Here is a 16,961-nt window from a genome sequence, read left to right as displayed (position 1 = left end):
CAATAATGCTACTCTGTAAATATTTCACAAACAATAAAGCTCTCTAAATCAAATCCACAACATACACAAAATCACAAATAAACTAAAATGCTATGCTAAACTAATAATTGAAAGAATAAATTGAATAATTAAGTTAATGAGAGAAGTTACCAATGAAGTCACTGAATTGATTGGAAATTTGAAGGCAAAGAACATGAACAGAGAACCTGAGTGAAATGAAAAAAAAAAAAAAAAAGGACAGAAGCCCATAATATTTTTTTGTAAAGTCCAAGTCCATGCTCTAGAATTTTCCTTAGCTGGCGAGGGAATTTTTGGCAGCAAACAAAACCCTCAATCATCTCATATTTTCTTAAAAAAATAGTCAGCCGCAATTTCCCCTATTTTGCAGAAAATACATAACAACTTGCTGCAGCAATGGGAAAGAAAATTCCTTTGTTGAAAACACATATATGATATTAGAGCTCTAAGACTATCAAAATTCTGGATATATGATATTAGTTGAAAATAATAAAACACATATTACTTTGATACTTTGGCTCCTCTGTTTTTGCTAAAAAATTTCTTTTGGCTATTTGTGATAAGTTCGAATCTCTGTTTGTGAGTGCACATTAACAGAGTTGCCGTTGTATCCTGGAGAGCGACCACTTGAGCCATTTGCAACTACAAATTCATTCTAGTGGGGGCGAAATCGCTTCTTAAGGACAGCGAATTTAGTTCCATGTCTCGGTAGTAAGTTTTACTTAATCATTAATTTTATACGCTTTTGCACTTGTCTGCTTATAAGTTAATTTGAGCATATCTTGTTTTATTGATATATTATTGATATTGCTTTGTAACTTTGTTAATCAATTTGGAAAATTTTCCAAACTCTACTTCCAATATATGTTGGAAGTATGGTTTGGAAAATTGTCCAAGATTAACAAAGTTACAAAGCAATATCAATAATATATCAATAAAACAAGATATGCTCAAATTAACTTATAAGCAGAATAGACAAGTGCAAAAGCGTATAAAATTAAGGATTAAGTAAAACTTATCGCCGAGACTTTTATATATATATATATATACACACATTGAGTTCTCATTTGCTAAGATATATAATACGTCACCAAACCTTCAACAGTCCCTTATATAATCTAGAACTGTATATATAAACAGATACATTTTATTACTATATCACAAACTTACTAGTCTTTACTGGCATTGGGGAATTGCATTGCTATAACATTCCAATTGTTTCTTCATATAGAGCTGCTTTCTAGAGAATATTCAATGGCGAAATCACCAGAGGTTGAGCACCCCAACAAGGCCTTTGGCTGGGCAGCCAGAGATACTTCTGGCCTCCTCTCTCTCTCTCTCTCTCTCTCTCTCTCTCTCTCTCTCTCTCTCTTATCCTTTTTTTTTTTTTTGGTTATCATTTTGTTATGCCATTATAATCAATTAATCATTTTGTTTTCCTCATGTACTATGGGGAGAAGAGCCCATAAAAACGAAATTGGTTATTCAATTATACTTTTGCTATATATTTTGAAAAGGCTTGCATTTATTCTAATTTTTATTTTGTTTTATTTGACCATTCTACTGTGTTATTATAAAGATTATATATATATATATATATATATATATATATATATATATATATATATATATATATATAATTCAATACTTGGGGATAGGAGATCTAAATCTAGACATTTATATTGTAAATACAAAAAGTGTCAATCGAGTTATAAGACTTTTAACTTCTTCTTCCTATAAAAATTTCGATAATTAGTGAAAGGGAAGCACCTACACTGAAGAGAAGGGCTCTTGGCTTTATTTGATCAATTAATCATGGTGTGCGTGGTGATTAGCCAATTAATATTGATAATGATCCATCCCTTTTAACATCTTTTTTTTTTTTTTTTTTTTAGTTTTGAATTATTGGTTTGTGCTTAATATAAAATGGAATGGTATGTTTGTACTTTGTAGGGCAACGGGAGAGAAGGACGTAACGTTCAAAGTTCATTTTTGTAAGATATGCCACTTGGATCTTCACATGGTCAAGAACGAATGAGGCACATCCACCTACCCATTTATCCCTGGGTATGTTAACGTTAATGTTTCCTAGGAATCATACATCTATCACTATATCTTTACCTTGTCATAAAGAATTGTAATGTATTAAATATTAAGAAGCACGGACACTTCATTTGAGATGTCGCACCTGTGTTGGACACTTGACATGCCTAGGACACTTTTGCATGCATGTCCCAACCATGTCATTTCACAAAATAAAGAAAACATTCATGTTCTAAATAATAATAGTGCATTTGAAAATTAATAAATATTTTATATTTTTGGTTTATATTCTAATTTCTAAACACTCTTTAATAGTCATAAATTTGCTTTATTATTTATTATTACTCTTAATTTGATATATATTTAATATTTAAAATTATATGAAAAAAAATGCTTAATATTATATAGAAAATAAAAAAATTTAATAATTATTTAATAAACATGTCCCATTATACTTGTACCAATGTCTTATTTTTTTCAAAAATTGTCGTATTGTCATATTGTACTCGTATGTATACTTGTATTCATGTATATATATATTTTTTGATAATCACGCATATCCATACTTGTATTTGTGCTTGTTAGCTTGAATATTTCACATAATTGTATAGAGATGGATCAATATTCTATGTGTTATAATATTCAAAATTCCATAGTATTATAATCTATGGTGGTACTCTTTTGTTTATTTTAAAGAAGGATGTGCTCCTTTTGACTATTCAACAAAGCATGTCATCCTATCAACAAAACAAAACAAAGCATATCAGTTTTATAGAGCACAATATATTTTTTGTTGTCAAGACTTTGACCCTTGTTATTTGTATTACTTTGTTTTTTTCTTTTTCTTTTTTTTGAGAAACTATTATTTGTATTACTTGATTCTCTATATAGATAAAACCCCGCTTGTAAGGAAAAATTGTTTTCCTAAAATAAAAATCATGATTTTTGATAGTGACGTTATTACATGCTAACGGCACATTAAGAAGTTGACGGAAATGTACTATCCGTCAGCCATTGTCATTGACACCTCTTTTGACGTTTAAAGCCAGACCCCATACGTGGCGACGTTAGGCTAAAGGAATCCAGATAGCGAAGTCAAGACTGACGGCCAAGGTGAAAAGGTCCTTAGCTGACGATATCTTTGGAGACGTACCTAGGCTGACGGCAATATAGGAGGTGCACATTGGTTGACGACCTATGCAGGAAAAAGCTGAAGGAGTAATCCAACCTCCATTCTCAATCTATCTTGACTTCTACATACGTGAATATAAGGAAAGTCCTTTCGCTACACATTTGGTCTTAGTCAAAAGGATCCCTATAAGGAAAAGAGCTCTATACGATATGCAAAGATCCGCGAATTGCTCTTCTAAAAGGAAAGTACTTCCTCGCCAAGGTGTTTATTTCGGCTCTACTCCACTATATAAACCCCAGAAACCCTCATGACAAAAGGTACGCACAATTACCTCAACTCTGGCACTCTAGGGTTGTTTTAAAGACTCTAACTTGATCGTCGGAGGGTCTTTGGCCGGCACCACAATGGTGCTCTTTGTCGATCACCTACTTTCTCTTCGCAAGTTTTGCTTCAATCGGAGGAGTTCTCGCAGCTTACTGGTGATTTCTTCAGCATCATTAGTTGGCGCCGTCTGTGGGGAAAAGTGACATTTTCAAGTATCTCAGCCGTGCTCTATCCCTGAGACAAAAAGTTGCATGGTACTCACTCGATCGATGGCAACGAATAACAACCAAGGCGACGAACCGCATGCTACAGAGCTAGAGAGGAAAGTTCAGACGCTTGCTGCCGCCGTTGAGCGCGACTAAACAGAATCACGACTTAGAAGAGCAACTACGGCGGATGACCGCGCACCAAAGTGCGCTAGGGGAGGACCGGGGAAGTAGCGAGCCCGGTGGGGAGGAATGCAGTCATGCCTGAAGGTAGCACCGCACCGACTAGGCTGGAGCGGCCGGAGACAAACCCGCCATCCGCCTCGGACTCCCTACCACCTCATATCACAGCCGAGATGCAGGAGATGAGGGAACGCATGGATGTGATGATGAACGCCCTCAGAGGACGGGTATCAAGCAATCTGGACGATCTAGTTCATAGAACGGATTCGCCTTTCACAGCGTTGGTGAATTCATGCCCCGTTCCTCCAAAGTTTCGCATGCCCCATGTGGAAAACTATGACGGATCCAAAGACCCGTTGGACCACCTGGAGTCTTTTAGAATCCTAATGCATCTTCAGGGTGTACCGGATGAAATCATGTGCAGGGCTTTTCTTACCACCTTGAAGGGGCCTGCGAGGGACTGGTACACCAGGCTGACGCCTAATTCTATCGGCACTTTTAAGGAACTAGGTGCACAGTTCGTGTCACACTTTATTGGAAGTCATCGACACAAGAGGTCTATCGCGTGTATACTGGGCATTAAGCAGCGTGAAGACGAGACATTAAGGTCCTATATAGCCCGCTTTAACAAGGAATCCCTCTCGATAGACGATGCAGATGACAAGATACTTGTGGCAGCATTCACGAACGGGCTACAAGAGGGTAAGTTCTTGTTCTCTCTATGCAAGAATGACCCAAAGACTATGTCCGACGTATACTACAGGGTGACAAAGTACATGAACGCGGAGGATGCCTTGCTGGCCAGAGACGACTATAAACCCAGGAAAAGGGAGAGACAGGAAGATACGAAACCCGATAATGGACGAAAAAGGGGGAGAACCAGAGAAGGACGAGATGATCGACGACCCAAGCCGCCTACGGGAAGGTACACGAACTTCACTCCCCGAATACGCCCATCGACCAGGTGTTGATGCGGATTAAAGACGAGGAAACTTTGGCCTTTCTGGAAAAACTGAAGGGAGATCCCAACAGGAGACCAAGGGATAAATACTGCCGATTTCATCAAGACCACGGCCATGACACCGCCGATTGCTACGACCTGAAACAGTAAATAGAAGCTCTCATTAGGCGAGGGAGGTTACAAAGGTTCGTCAACAAAGAGAAGGCGGACCCGCCACAAAATCAAGCCCCTCGGCGAGATAATGATCGCCCCAGGCAACCCGTAAGAGACATAAGGATGATTGTAGGAGGCACCGCAAGGGCCAGATCTTCCAAGAAAGCCCGAAAGACATACATCAGAACGATCCAGAACGTCCAGTCGGCAAGTCCTGCACTTGGAAGGTCACGGATTGGAAATCCCCCCATTGAATTCTCGGAAGTAGACGCCCAGCACCTTCACCATCCCCACGACGACGCTTTGGTCGTCACCATACGGGCAGGAGACTACAACATACACCGAGTTCTCGTAGACAACGGTAGTTCAGCAGACATCCTTTACTATCCTGCTTTTCAACAGATGCGAATTGAAAGGGAGCGACTAACTCCGGCTAATGCCCCACTCATTGGCTTTGGAGGGGCGAGGGTACATCCACTTGGCACTGTCACTTTAGCGGTAACCGTTGGAGACTACCCACAGCAGGTCACCCGGAACATAACGTTCCTGGTAGTCGATTGCTCGTCGGCTTACAATGCCATCATAGGACGTCCAACCCTCAACTCATGGAAAGCCGTAACCTCGACATACCATTTGATGATAAAATTTCCTACTGATCATGGAATTGGAGAATTGAGAGGAGATCAGGTATCCGCACGAGAATGTTACGTGGCCATGATGGAGATGGACAATCACATTCAAGCCATGAACATAGAAGAACGTCAGGTGGTGACAGAGCCCGTTGAGAGGCTCGAAGACGTACATCTTGACGAAGCCCACCCGGAGCGAACGAAAAAAGTCGGAACCCTGGCCGACCCGGCGGTACGTCAGAAACTCGCAACTTTCTTGAAAGAAAACAAAGATGTATTCGCATGGAGCCACGAAGACATGCCGGGAATCGACCCGTCGGTCATGGTGCACAGGTTGAACGTGTCGCCATCTTTTCCGCCCGTCCGACAGAAGAAAAGAACCTTTGCCCAAGAAAGAGACCAAGCAATAGCAGAAGAAGTCCGCAAACTGCAAGAAGTAGGATTTATCAGGGAAGTGTATTACCCCGATTGGTTGGCGAACGTCGTAATGGTCAAAAAGAACAACGAGAAATGGAGGATGTGCATCGACTTCACGGACTTAAACAAAGCATGCCCCAAAGATAGCTACCCCCTCCCGCGGGTCAACGTCCTGGTGGATTCTACGGCCAAACATCAGTTGCTAAGCTTCATGGACGCATTCTCCGGGTATAACCAGATCCGAATGGATGAGGCTGATCAAGAGAAGACTTCGTTCGTAATAAGCCAAGGCCTTTTTTGCTACAAGGTCATGCCCTTCGGCCTGAAAAATGCTGGCGCAACCTATCAGGGGCTCATGAACAAGATGTTTGCACGGCAGATTGGGAGGAACGTCCAAGTGTATGTCGACGACATGCTGGTCAAAAGCCAAGAAGAAGAAGCTCATCTGGAGGATCTTAAGGAAACATTTGATACTCTTCGCTCCTACAACATGAAGCTCAACCCAAGCAAGTGTGCCTTTGGAGTGACGGCAGGAAAGTTCTTGGGGTACATGGTATCCCAAAGAGGGATCGAGGCCAACCGGACAAGATTCGAGGCCATTATGGGGATGGCCCCTCCTAAAAATATTAAGGAAGTACAAAGCCTCAATGGTAGGGTCGCCGCGCTTAGCGATTTGTGTCGAAGGCTGAGATAGATGTCTACCTTTTTTCCGAACATTGAAAAAATCCTTTGAATGGACTGCCGAGTGTCAACAAGCATTCGAAGATTTAAAGGCCTACCTCTCTTCCCCGCCATTGCTAAGCCCCTCGCAACCAGGAGAAGAACTGTTCCTCTATCTGGCCGTTTCCCCAGCAGCCGTCAGCGCGGCCTTAATTAGAGAAGACGATAAGGTCCAACGACCCGTGTACTACACGAGCAAGGCATTGCACAGTGCAGAAGAAAGATATCCCCCCATGGAGAAACTTGCCTTCGCTTTGGTTACAGCGGCCCGTAAGCTCAAGCCATATTTTCAAGCCCATACAATAGTCGTCCTAACTGACAAACCTTTGCGGCGAGCAATGGGCAGCCCTGCGGCTGCTGGACGAATGGCGTTATGGTCCGTAGAACTAAGTGAATTTGATATACAATATCGCCCCCGCGTCGCCATCAACGGACAAGCGGTGGCCGACTTCATTTCTGAGTTCACCAGCGCGGAAGGCGAAGAGGAAAAGAATCCCCAATGGGGCATTTTCACTGACGGGTCATCCAACAAGAAGGCTGGTGGGGTAGGGGTCGTGCTTAACTCTCCGGAAGGTGACGAGCTCAAATGTATGATTCGCCTCGATTTTCCTACAACTAACAATGAAGCTGAGTATGAGGCCCTGATAGCAGGTTTAGACCTTGCTCAAGTTGTAGGGGCCACGAACGTGGTTGTTCATTGCGACTCCCAAGTCGTCACAAGCCATGTAAACGTCGAGTACGAGTGCAAGGGTGAAAGAATGAAGAGGTACTGGGAGCAAGCAAAAAAGAGGATGGACGGGCTGCAAGCCAAAATAGTCCAAATTCCAAGAGGAGAAAACGAACATGCCGACCGACTTTCCAAAGCTGCATCCGCGGAACCTATGACCCCCATCGACAAGGTACTTTCTTTCATTCAGTCCTCACCGTTAATTGACGTTGTACGCATACGAAATTGGTTCCGGAAACAATTGGACCACGCCCTTGATCTCCTACCTAAAAGATGGCACGTTGCCTGATGAAAAGGAGGCTGCCAGGAAGCTGAAGGTCCGGTCTGCACGGTTTGTCTTGATAAAGGACGTTCTCTACAAAAGGGGCTTTTCTCGACCATACCTAAGGTGCGTGGACCCCGAAGAAGCAAGCTATATTATGAGAGAAGTACACGAGGGGATATGCGGCAACCATTCCGGATCACGGTCATTGGTAAAAAAGTTGATTCGGGCCGGATACTATTGGCCAACAATGCAAAATGACACCCAGGTTTATGTGAGAGCTTGCGACAAGTGTCAAAGGTTCAGCAACATCATTCGGCAACCGGTGGAAGAATTGACCCCCATAACTGCCCCATGGCCATTCGTCCAATGGGGGTTGGATATCATGGGACCATTCCCGATGGCAGCAAGGCAGCTGAAGTTCCTCGTCGTCGTCATCGATTACTTCACCAAATGGGTTGAAGCTGAAGCCCTAGCCACAATCACTGAAAAGAATATAAGGGGTTTTGTATGGAGAAACATTGTTTGTAGGTATGGAATTCCAAGAGTCTTAATTTCGGACAACGGTAAACAATTTGACAACGACTCCTTCCGAGCCTTCTGTTTAGAGTTAGGAATCAAGAACCATTATTCCTCCCCAGCCCACCCTCAGGCAAACGGACAAGTGGAAGTCACCAACCGATCCTTGCTTCGAATCATCAAGACTCGGCTCGAGAGGGCAAAGGGCGTATGGCCTGAGATGCTACCCAGCGTGTTATGGGCATACGAACGACGGTACGAACCCCGACGGGAGAAACCCCTTTCCGAGTGACATACGGAAGTGAAGCGGTCATTCCGGCCGAGATAGGACTCACAAGTTATAGGGTGGACAATCACGACGAGGGAAGAAATGATCAAGAGCTTCGTTTACAAGCTGGATCTAATTGACGAAGTAAGGGCGGTGGGCGAGCGAGAGACTCGCACGATACCGGGACCTTGTAAGCAAGCACTACAACTCCCGAGTCAAGCACCGAGACTTCAAAGTCGGAGATCTTGTTTTAAGGAAAGTAATGGGCGCGGCCGAGAGATCCCACACAAGGAAAGCTCGGCCCGAACTGGGAAGGACCCTACAAGATCGTATCATGGCGAAGAAAGGGCACCTATCACCTAGAGACCCTTGACGGGCAGAAACTACGACACCCATGGAACGCCGAGCACCTCAGAAAGTACTACCAGTAGAAGATAGCAAGCAGAACATTACTCCTCACTACCAGTTTATGATCCTTAATTATTTGTCTTAGCCTATTCCTGTTTACAGTGTGTTTTAAGTCCAAAGGGCTAAAAGTTTATTTTTTCCTATTTTGAACAAAATTTTACTCATGCATTCATCATAATAAGAGGAGGTTCATTCAGAAACGACTAGTGAATTTTTTATGTCTTGATGAAAACAGCAAGTCCTCTACAACTAAGTCCACAAGTTGGACAATCTTATGGCCAGGTCCACAAAGTGGACGGCCTACTTCCAAGTCCACAAAGTGGACGGCCTACTTCCAAGTCCACAAAGTGGACGGCCTACTTCCAAGTCCACAAAGTGGACGACCTACATCTAAGTCCATAAAGTGGACGGCCTATTCCTAAGTCCACAAAATGGACGACCTATTCTAAAGTCCACAAAGTGGACAACCTTCTTCTAAAATCCACAAAGTGGACAACCCCAATCTAAGGACAACAAGGTGGACGGCCTCATTACTAGAAGGCCTTACCACCAAGCACATAAGATGTACAAGGGCAATAAAATGCTGATATGTTCCCTCTTGGGCTCGTTACCTTGCCATGGTGCAACAAGGTGACGGTGTTACGTTCAAAGTAACGGTGTTATGTTCAAAGTGACAGCATAATAAGTTAGCTGACGGCATTGTTCATAGAAATGATGGGCGTATTGCCAAATGGATACATCGAGCTAGATTAGCTGAAAGAGAAGCTGACGATGTTAGGAAACTAAGGCATACAATTAAGTTGTCCAACGACGTCGCCCATGTAACTGACGGAACGACAAAAAATGACCCTATGTTTTCATGGAAAAGAAGCTGACGCCGTCATCAGTTCAAAAAATTGAATTGAAAGAGAAAAATTCCGTCACACATAAGCTAACGAGCTCATCACGGACAATTTTGACTTACAATAAAAAACACACATGCTTGAAGCATAAAATGACATTAAAATTAAAATAGGCAATGTCTTTACAAAAGCCCAAAAAAATGGGCGCCAAATACTACAACTCCGTCTACACTTCTCCAAAAAAAAGAAAAAAAAAAGAAAAAGAAAAGGGGGGCTTTAAGTTCATAAGAGGGCGTCAGTGTTGTCCATCGTCTTCAACAATGAAAGGCTGGGCACAGGAGAGAGAAGGGCTGATGGCATTTGGGTCGCCATTGTGAGGATTTGGAGTCAGAGTGACGGAGTGATCCGCAGCTGGCTGGGCTAGGACGACGTTGTTGTCTCTCTGATTATTGTCATCAGCTTCTTCATGGACAGCGTCGCCTGCAGGGGTTGACGGGATGGACTCATCCATGGAAATCCTTGACAAATCCAAGTCAGGATAAACAGACTTTACTTGCTTCAAGCAGTCCTCGAACCCGTCACCGTAGTAGGCAGCACAAGCGTCTATAAAGGCTGACGAATCCTTGAACTCCGTCACAGCGTCGTTCCTAGCCGTCTCCACTTGGACTAGGATGGACCTCAACTCCTTCGCCGTCGTCACCTTGGCCTCCGTTTCCATCTCCCGTCGGCGGGTCTCCTCCGTCAGTTTTTCCTTGTAATCCTTTAGCCCCGTGCCCAAGATGCGGTTCGCCTCCTTGAACTGCGCCTGACCTTCAGCTAGGTACTTGACGCGCTCGTTCAGACGGGTGATCACCCCTTCCTTGGCAGAGCACCTGCTTGACAGTGCCTTCATGCGAACCATAGCCTGAAAGAAAAAGGGGACAAGACAACGTCAGGGTATAAAAAGTTGGTCGGGCATCAAAATAGAAATCGAGACTCACCCTGGTAAGGTCGAAAAGGCCTGACGCCTTTATCTCGTCAACGGTCTGCTCGGCACAAAGGTCCATTTCCTCCTCCTTCAAAATGGACTCCGTCACCTCTACAGCATAATCTTTGTGGGTCAGCAGGCGATGTGCAGACCCCTGGGAGATAGGGCCTGACGAGGTCATGGGCCCCTTACCTGCCCCATGAACGGGCCTGGGAGGTGACGGTCTTCGTGAAGACTTGTCCCCGGGAGTTGGGGCAGTTTTCTTCCCTGGACGGTCTTCCCTACCGTCAGGTTTTCTCTTGGCCGCGACCTTCCCGACGGGCCTGAGGGCTGACGGTGGGGTTGACTCGCCCCCAGCATTCTCTTGCTGTTTCTTCTTGGCCGCAGCGGCAGCTCGAACCCGTTGTTTAGCTAACTCCATTTCTGCGAAGAATTAGGGTTAGAAAGAGACAACGTCAGGATAAAGACAAGAAGTTGAAGGACACTCACGTCGGCGAGAATAAGCGTTCAATTTGCAAGCCTCCTCCGTCGGCTCAGGACCACCACAATATAAGTGAAGAGTGTCTAATGTGATTAGAACCCGACACTTCCTCTCGTCCAAGGGAATGGCCGCCACTCGACGAATGAAATCCTCTTGCTCCGCGGTGATACGTGGACGGTTGTTAGCTGCAGTGTAAAGTGACGGGTTAGGACGGCAAAAAAGTAGACGAGGCGAGAAGGGTCGACGAGATTAACCTGAATCTCTAACATAAGCCCATGTGTTATCAAAACCATTGGGCATTGACTCCCACTCCTCCTGACGACATACCCAATTTGTTCCTTCTACAAAGAAGTATCTGCCCTTCCACTTCCTATTGGAGTCAGGCATATCTGACACTAACTTCAACTCCTTATCCCTCACTGCAAAATGATACACTCCTTTTGACGAGGAAATGTGCTGAGGACGATAACACCAAAAGAACTCGTCCAAGGTCAGCTGACAGTTCCCACCACTCAGACGACCCCACAAGATCTCGGCACCAATGAAGGTTCGCCAAGCATTGGGGGCAATCTGGCTGACGGATATCCCGAGAAAGTTAGCCAACTGACGGTGTAATGCCGTCAGCGGCAGTCTCAGTCCTGCCGCGAACATGGCGTCATACATGCCGACGTCCGCAGTTCGTCCCGAGTAACACTTCTCACCCTCCTCAGGCAGACGGATGGAAATGTCGTCTGGTATTTGGTAACGGGACCGCAAACTTTTGAAAACATTCTTCGACATCGTCGGGAGAAAATTGTTGACGGACCACTCTGAGGGTAAGATGAAGGGACGGTCATCACCAGAGGATCCCGAGGTGCTCTCTAAGGCTTCCTCGTCGCCGTCACTCTCACCCCCGTCACTGATACTGGCCTTTCCACGAACCCCCTGGTCTTCGTCGTCTACCCCTTCTTCATCACTACTCACCTCACTTCCTCTAGAACTCTCTACTTCACCGTTAGAAGGAGTTGACAAGTCTCTTTCTGACGACCAAGATAGGCCCTCCACGGGCTCACGACCTGATGGGAAAACTTTGTCGTAACCCGCTCCATCGCGGATTGACGATTGATCACTCGGCGTCTCCCTAGACATCTGACTACCTACAAACGACGGGTTTTTCTAAGATCCTAGGCAGACGACTTCACTAAAGGGCGTCACTAGAAAAAGTAAAAGGTAAAGTAAGGAAAACTTACGTGTAGGAGGACGGTCTCAAGAAGGTGACGGTTGCACGATCGACGGTGTGATAAAATTGGCAGTGACGAATTCTTTCTCTCAAGATGAACAAGGCGAAAAAAGTGGGAAAAAGGTAAATAGTGAGGTATATATAGGAGAGAGGAGGCGCGAAAGACGAAGCAACACACTCGTCCAGACGCGGAGCCAATCAGTCTATGACATGTGTCCCACCATTTAATGAACATGGCACAAATTACCATGCAAACACCATTTCCCCGGTAACACCAACTCCATGACCCGTCGCCCATAGCTGACGGGATAATGGAGTGGGGGGCAGCTGATAGTGACGTTATTACATGCTGACGGCATGTTAAGAAGTTGACGGAAATGTACTATCCGTCAGCCATTGTCATTGACACCTCTTTTGACGTCCAAAGCCAGACCCCATACGTGGCGACGTTAGGCTAAAGGAATCCAGATAGCGAAGTCAAGACTGACGGCCAAGGTGAAAAGGTCCTTAGCTGACGATATCTTTGAAGACGTACCTAGGCTGACGGCAATATAGGAAGTGCACATTGGTTGACGACCTATGCAGGAAAAAGCTGAAGGAGTAATCCAACCTCCATTCTCAATCTATCTTGACTTCTACATACGTGAATATAAGGAAAGTCCTTTCGCTACACGTTTGGTCTTAGTCAAAAGGATCCCTATAAGGAAAAGAGCTCTATACGATATGCAAAGATCCGCGAATTGCTCTTCTAAAAGGAAAGTACTTCCTCGCCAAGGCGTTTATTTCGGCTCTACTCCACTATATAAACCCCAGAAACCCTCATGACAAAAGGTACGCACAATTACCTCAACTCTGGCACTCTAGGGTTGTTTTAAAGACTCTAACTTGATCGTCGGAGGGTCTTTGGCCGGCACCACAATTGCTGTCATGTTTGGAATAATCATACTTGGATTAGCACTTATTATTCCCTTGTTATTATTAGTAGTTTAAATTACAAATTCCATTCTTTAACTCTAATATGTTTTTACTTTTGTCTTTAGAATTTTTTTTTTCAATCTTTTAATATATGTATGTTTTCAATATAGTCACTCCATACATATTATGCAGTTAAAGCCCATAAATGACGTAGTTATGTTTTTGAAAATAAATGAGTTTAACAGCATAGCTTTGATAAAGTTTGATGGAAGGACTATATGCATTGTAAACAAATGTGTAACTATAGATCAAAATGGAAATATTAAAGCTACATGTAAGGAAAAAAAATCAGTTAAAGGGTGTAATTTGTATGCATTTTAATTCAACCCTTTCCCATACTTCACATGATATATGTCCATTTAATGTTAATACATTATCAATGAAACTAATGAATGGATTTTACTTCACAAAATATTAAAATCATGTGAATTGAATTGGATAATGCAGGCATGAGATTGTGGGTGTAGCGACAGAGGTGGGGAGTAAGGTACAAAAGTCTAAAGTTGGAGACAAGGTTGGCGTTGGCTGCATGGTTGGTGCATGTCAGTCTTGTGATAACTGTGACGACATTCTTGAAAACTACTGCCCCAAAATGATTCTCACCCACGGTGTTAAGTACTATGACGGAACCACTATGTATATGGATGCTACTCTGACACCATGGTTTCTAATGAAAACTTTGCGATCCGTATTCCAGACAACCTACCACTTGATGCAGGTGTCCCTCTCCTTTGTGCTGGGATCACAGTGTACAGTCCCTTGAGATTTTATGGACTTGACAAACCTGGTATGCATGTGGGTGTGGTTGGCCTCAGTGGTCTAGGCCATGTTGCTGTGAAGTTTGCTAAAGCTGTGGGGGTTAAGGTGACAGTTATCAGTACATCACAGGAAAAAAAAAAGAAAAACAGGAAGCTTTAGAACATCTTGGTGCTGACTCCTTTTTGGTTAGCAAAGACCAAGATCAGATGCAGGTACTGAAATCAGAGAATGTTAACATGCATTGTCAAGTTATTATGTGAGTTACAATAAGTTTACATTATCTAAGTTTCTAACTCTATCTACTATATAGGCTACCCAGGGCACATTGGATGGTATCATTGATACAGTCTCTACCCTCTCCTGCCTCTAATTGTCTATTGAAAATACAAGGAAGGCTCATTATGGTTGGTATGCCAGAGAAGCCACTTGAGTTACCAGTCTTTCCATTACTCGTGGGTAAGTATATTACATTTAACATTTGTTACATTTGATCTGAAAATGGGATCCAAAGTTGCTTGTTGAGAAAACCTACGGTCAGGAGCTGGCGTAAAAGGCCAGATTTAATAAATGAGAAATGAAGTGATTTTTGGTTTGGGATCTTAAACACCCAGTGAGTTGTTGGCCCATGCAATCTCTTCCCTTTCTCAGATTGGGAATGTCTTCTTAAATACTACTACCATTGGGTTAATAAGTCACTTCGGAATTTAAGTTTGTTTTATTGTCTTTCTTCAATTACAATGCTATGTCATTTTGTTAGGTATAGGGTTTAAGACATTTGGACCACACCTAAACTCCAAGCTGCTAGGGATGGGAGTTGCTGAATATACTTGATGCTATGGCCTCTATGGCTCTATCGTCAATGTGGTTGGAAATTGACAGAGGAAGAGAGAACAGAGAACATTTTTTTTTTCTATATATTGTTAATGCAAACGGTTTCAGCAAGCACTTTGTTGGTGCATTGTAAAGATTTTAGAACAAAGTTGTGTACCAACGCAAAGGTAAGTTGGAAAATATTCACGTCATGAATTTTTCAAAAGTTCCCTTAACTTCAATCAGACAATGGCCAGGTTCTTGCAATGTAATGGACAATTATATAGATTCCTGCTGCCTAGACGGAAAACTAAAATGTCTAACAGAACATATGCTACTTGTCTAGGTATCATATAGCAATGTTACATTCATTTCATCCTCTTCTTTTCTAAAGGTTCTATATAATTACAGGTACATATTAGAAATTGCCAATGCGTCGCTTCGTAACTGATAAGAGTAGGATAGCAATGGTTATAGAAGAAGTCAAAGAAGGTGGCCATTGTTCTTCTGTTGGATTTGTGTATATATATATATATTTGTGTCTCCTTCGTGGCTTTAGTGCAACTACCACACAGTAACTTCCTTTCTCTCATTTTATAATCCATCTATATAATATCTAAAATTCAAAGGGTAGCTGCATATATATATATATATATATATATATATATATATATATATATATATATATATATAATGGTTATAGAAGAAGTCAAAGAAGGTGGCCATTGTTCTTCTGTTGGATTTGTGTATATATATATTTGTGTCTCCTTCATGCCTTTAGTGCAACTACCACACAGTAACTTCCTTTCTCTCATTTTATAATCCATCTATATAATATCCAAAATTCAAAGGGTAGCTGCATATATATATATATATATATATATATATATATATATATATATATATATATATATAATGGTTATAGAAGAAGTCAAAGAAGGTGGCCATTGTTCTTCTGTTGGATTTGTGTATATATATATTTGTGTCTCCTTCATGCCTTTAGTGCAACTACCACACAGTAACTTCCTTTCTCCCATTTTATAATCCATCTATATAATATCTAAAATTCAAAGGGTAGCTGCATATATATATATATATATATATATATATATATATATATATATATATATATATATATATATATATATATATATAATGGTTATAGAAGAAGTCAAAGAAGGTGGCCATTGCTCTTCTGTTGGATTTGTGTATATATATATTTGTGTCTCCTTCGTGCCTTTAGTGCAACTACCACACAGTAACTTCCTTTCTCTCATTTTATAATCCATCTATATAATATCTAAAATTCAAAGGGTAGCTGCATATATATATATATATATATATATATATATATATATATAATGGTTATAGAAGAAGTCAAAGAAGGTGGCCATTGTTCTTCTGTTGGATTTGTGTATATATATATTTGTGTCTCCTTCGTGCCTTTAGTGCAACTACCACACAGTAACTTCCTTTCTCTCATTTTATAATCCATCTATATAATATCTAAAATTCAAAGGGTAGCTACATCATTGGCCACGTTACCATTATTTTATTGATTTGTTGTGTAGCCGCTTCTTTGATTTGTTATTTTATTGATTTGTTGTGTAGCTGTGTGTGTATATATATATATATATATATATATATGTATGTATGTATGTACCAATTCAACGGAAGAAGAATGGCCGAATTGTTTGACTTCAAACTAGGATTATATGTACAAATCCAATGGAAGACTTAAACCAATATTTATTCATGAAATCCCATGGCTCAAATCTAACATCTAATCCAACGGCAAATCTAAACATTAGAATATAAATCTTAGGATCAAAATAATATTTCTAAATAACCTTATAAAATTCTAATTTTTCTTGTTTCTAATTGAGAGAAATCTTACCTTGAACAATCTGATTGTCTCTTCAATTGTATGTGCTCTAA

At 42.0% G+C, this 16,961-nt stretch overlaps 1 pseudogene; it reads left to right on the top strand.

Annotated features, from left to right (window-relative positions):
• The first annotated feature begins 1,272 nt into the window (after nt 1–1,272).
• On the top strand, nt 1,273–15,044 carry LOC142615914 (putative mannitol dehydrogenase; annotated as a pseudogene).
• The last annotated feature ends 1,917 nt before the right edge of the window (nt 15,045–16,961 follow it).

This window comes from Castanea sativa, chromosome 11 (genome assembly GCF_040712315.1).
Source record: "Castanea sativa cultivar Marrone di Chiusa Pesio chromosome 11, ASM4071231v1".
NCBI lineage: Eukaryota > Viridiplantae > Streptophyta > Magnoliopsida > Fagales > Fagaceae > Castanea > Castanea sativa.
Note: the sequence above shows the minus strand (reverse complement) of the source record. Positions and strands in the feature narration are given on the sequence as shown.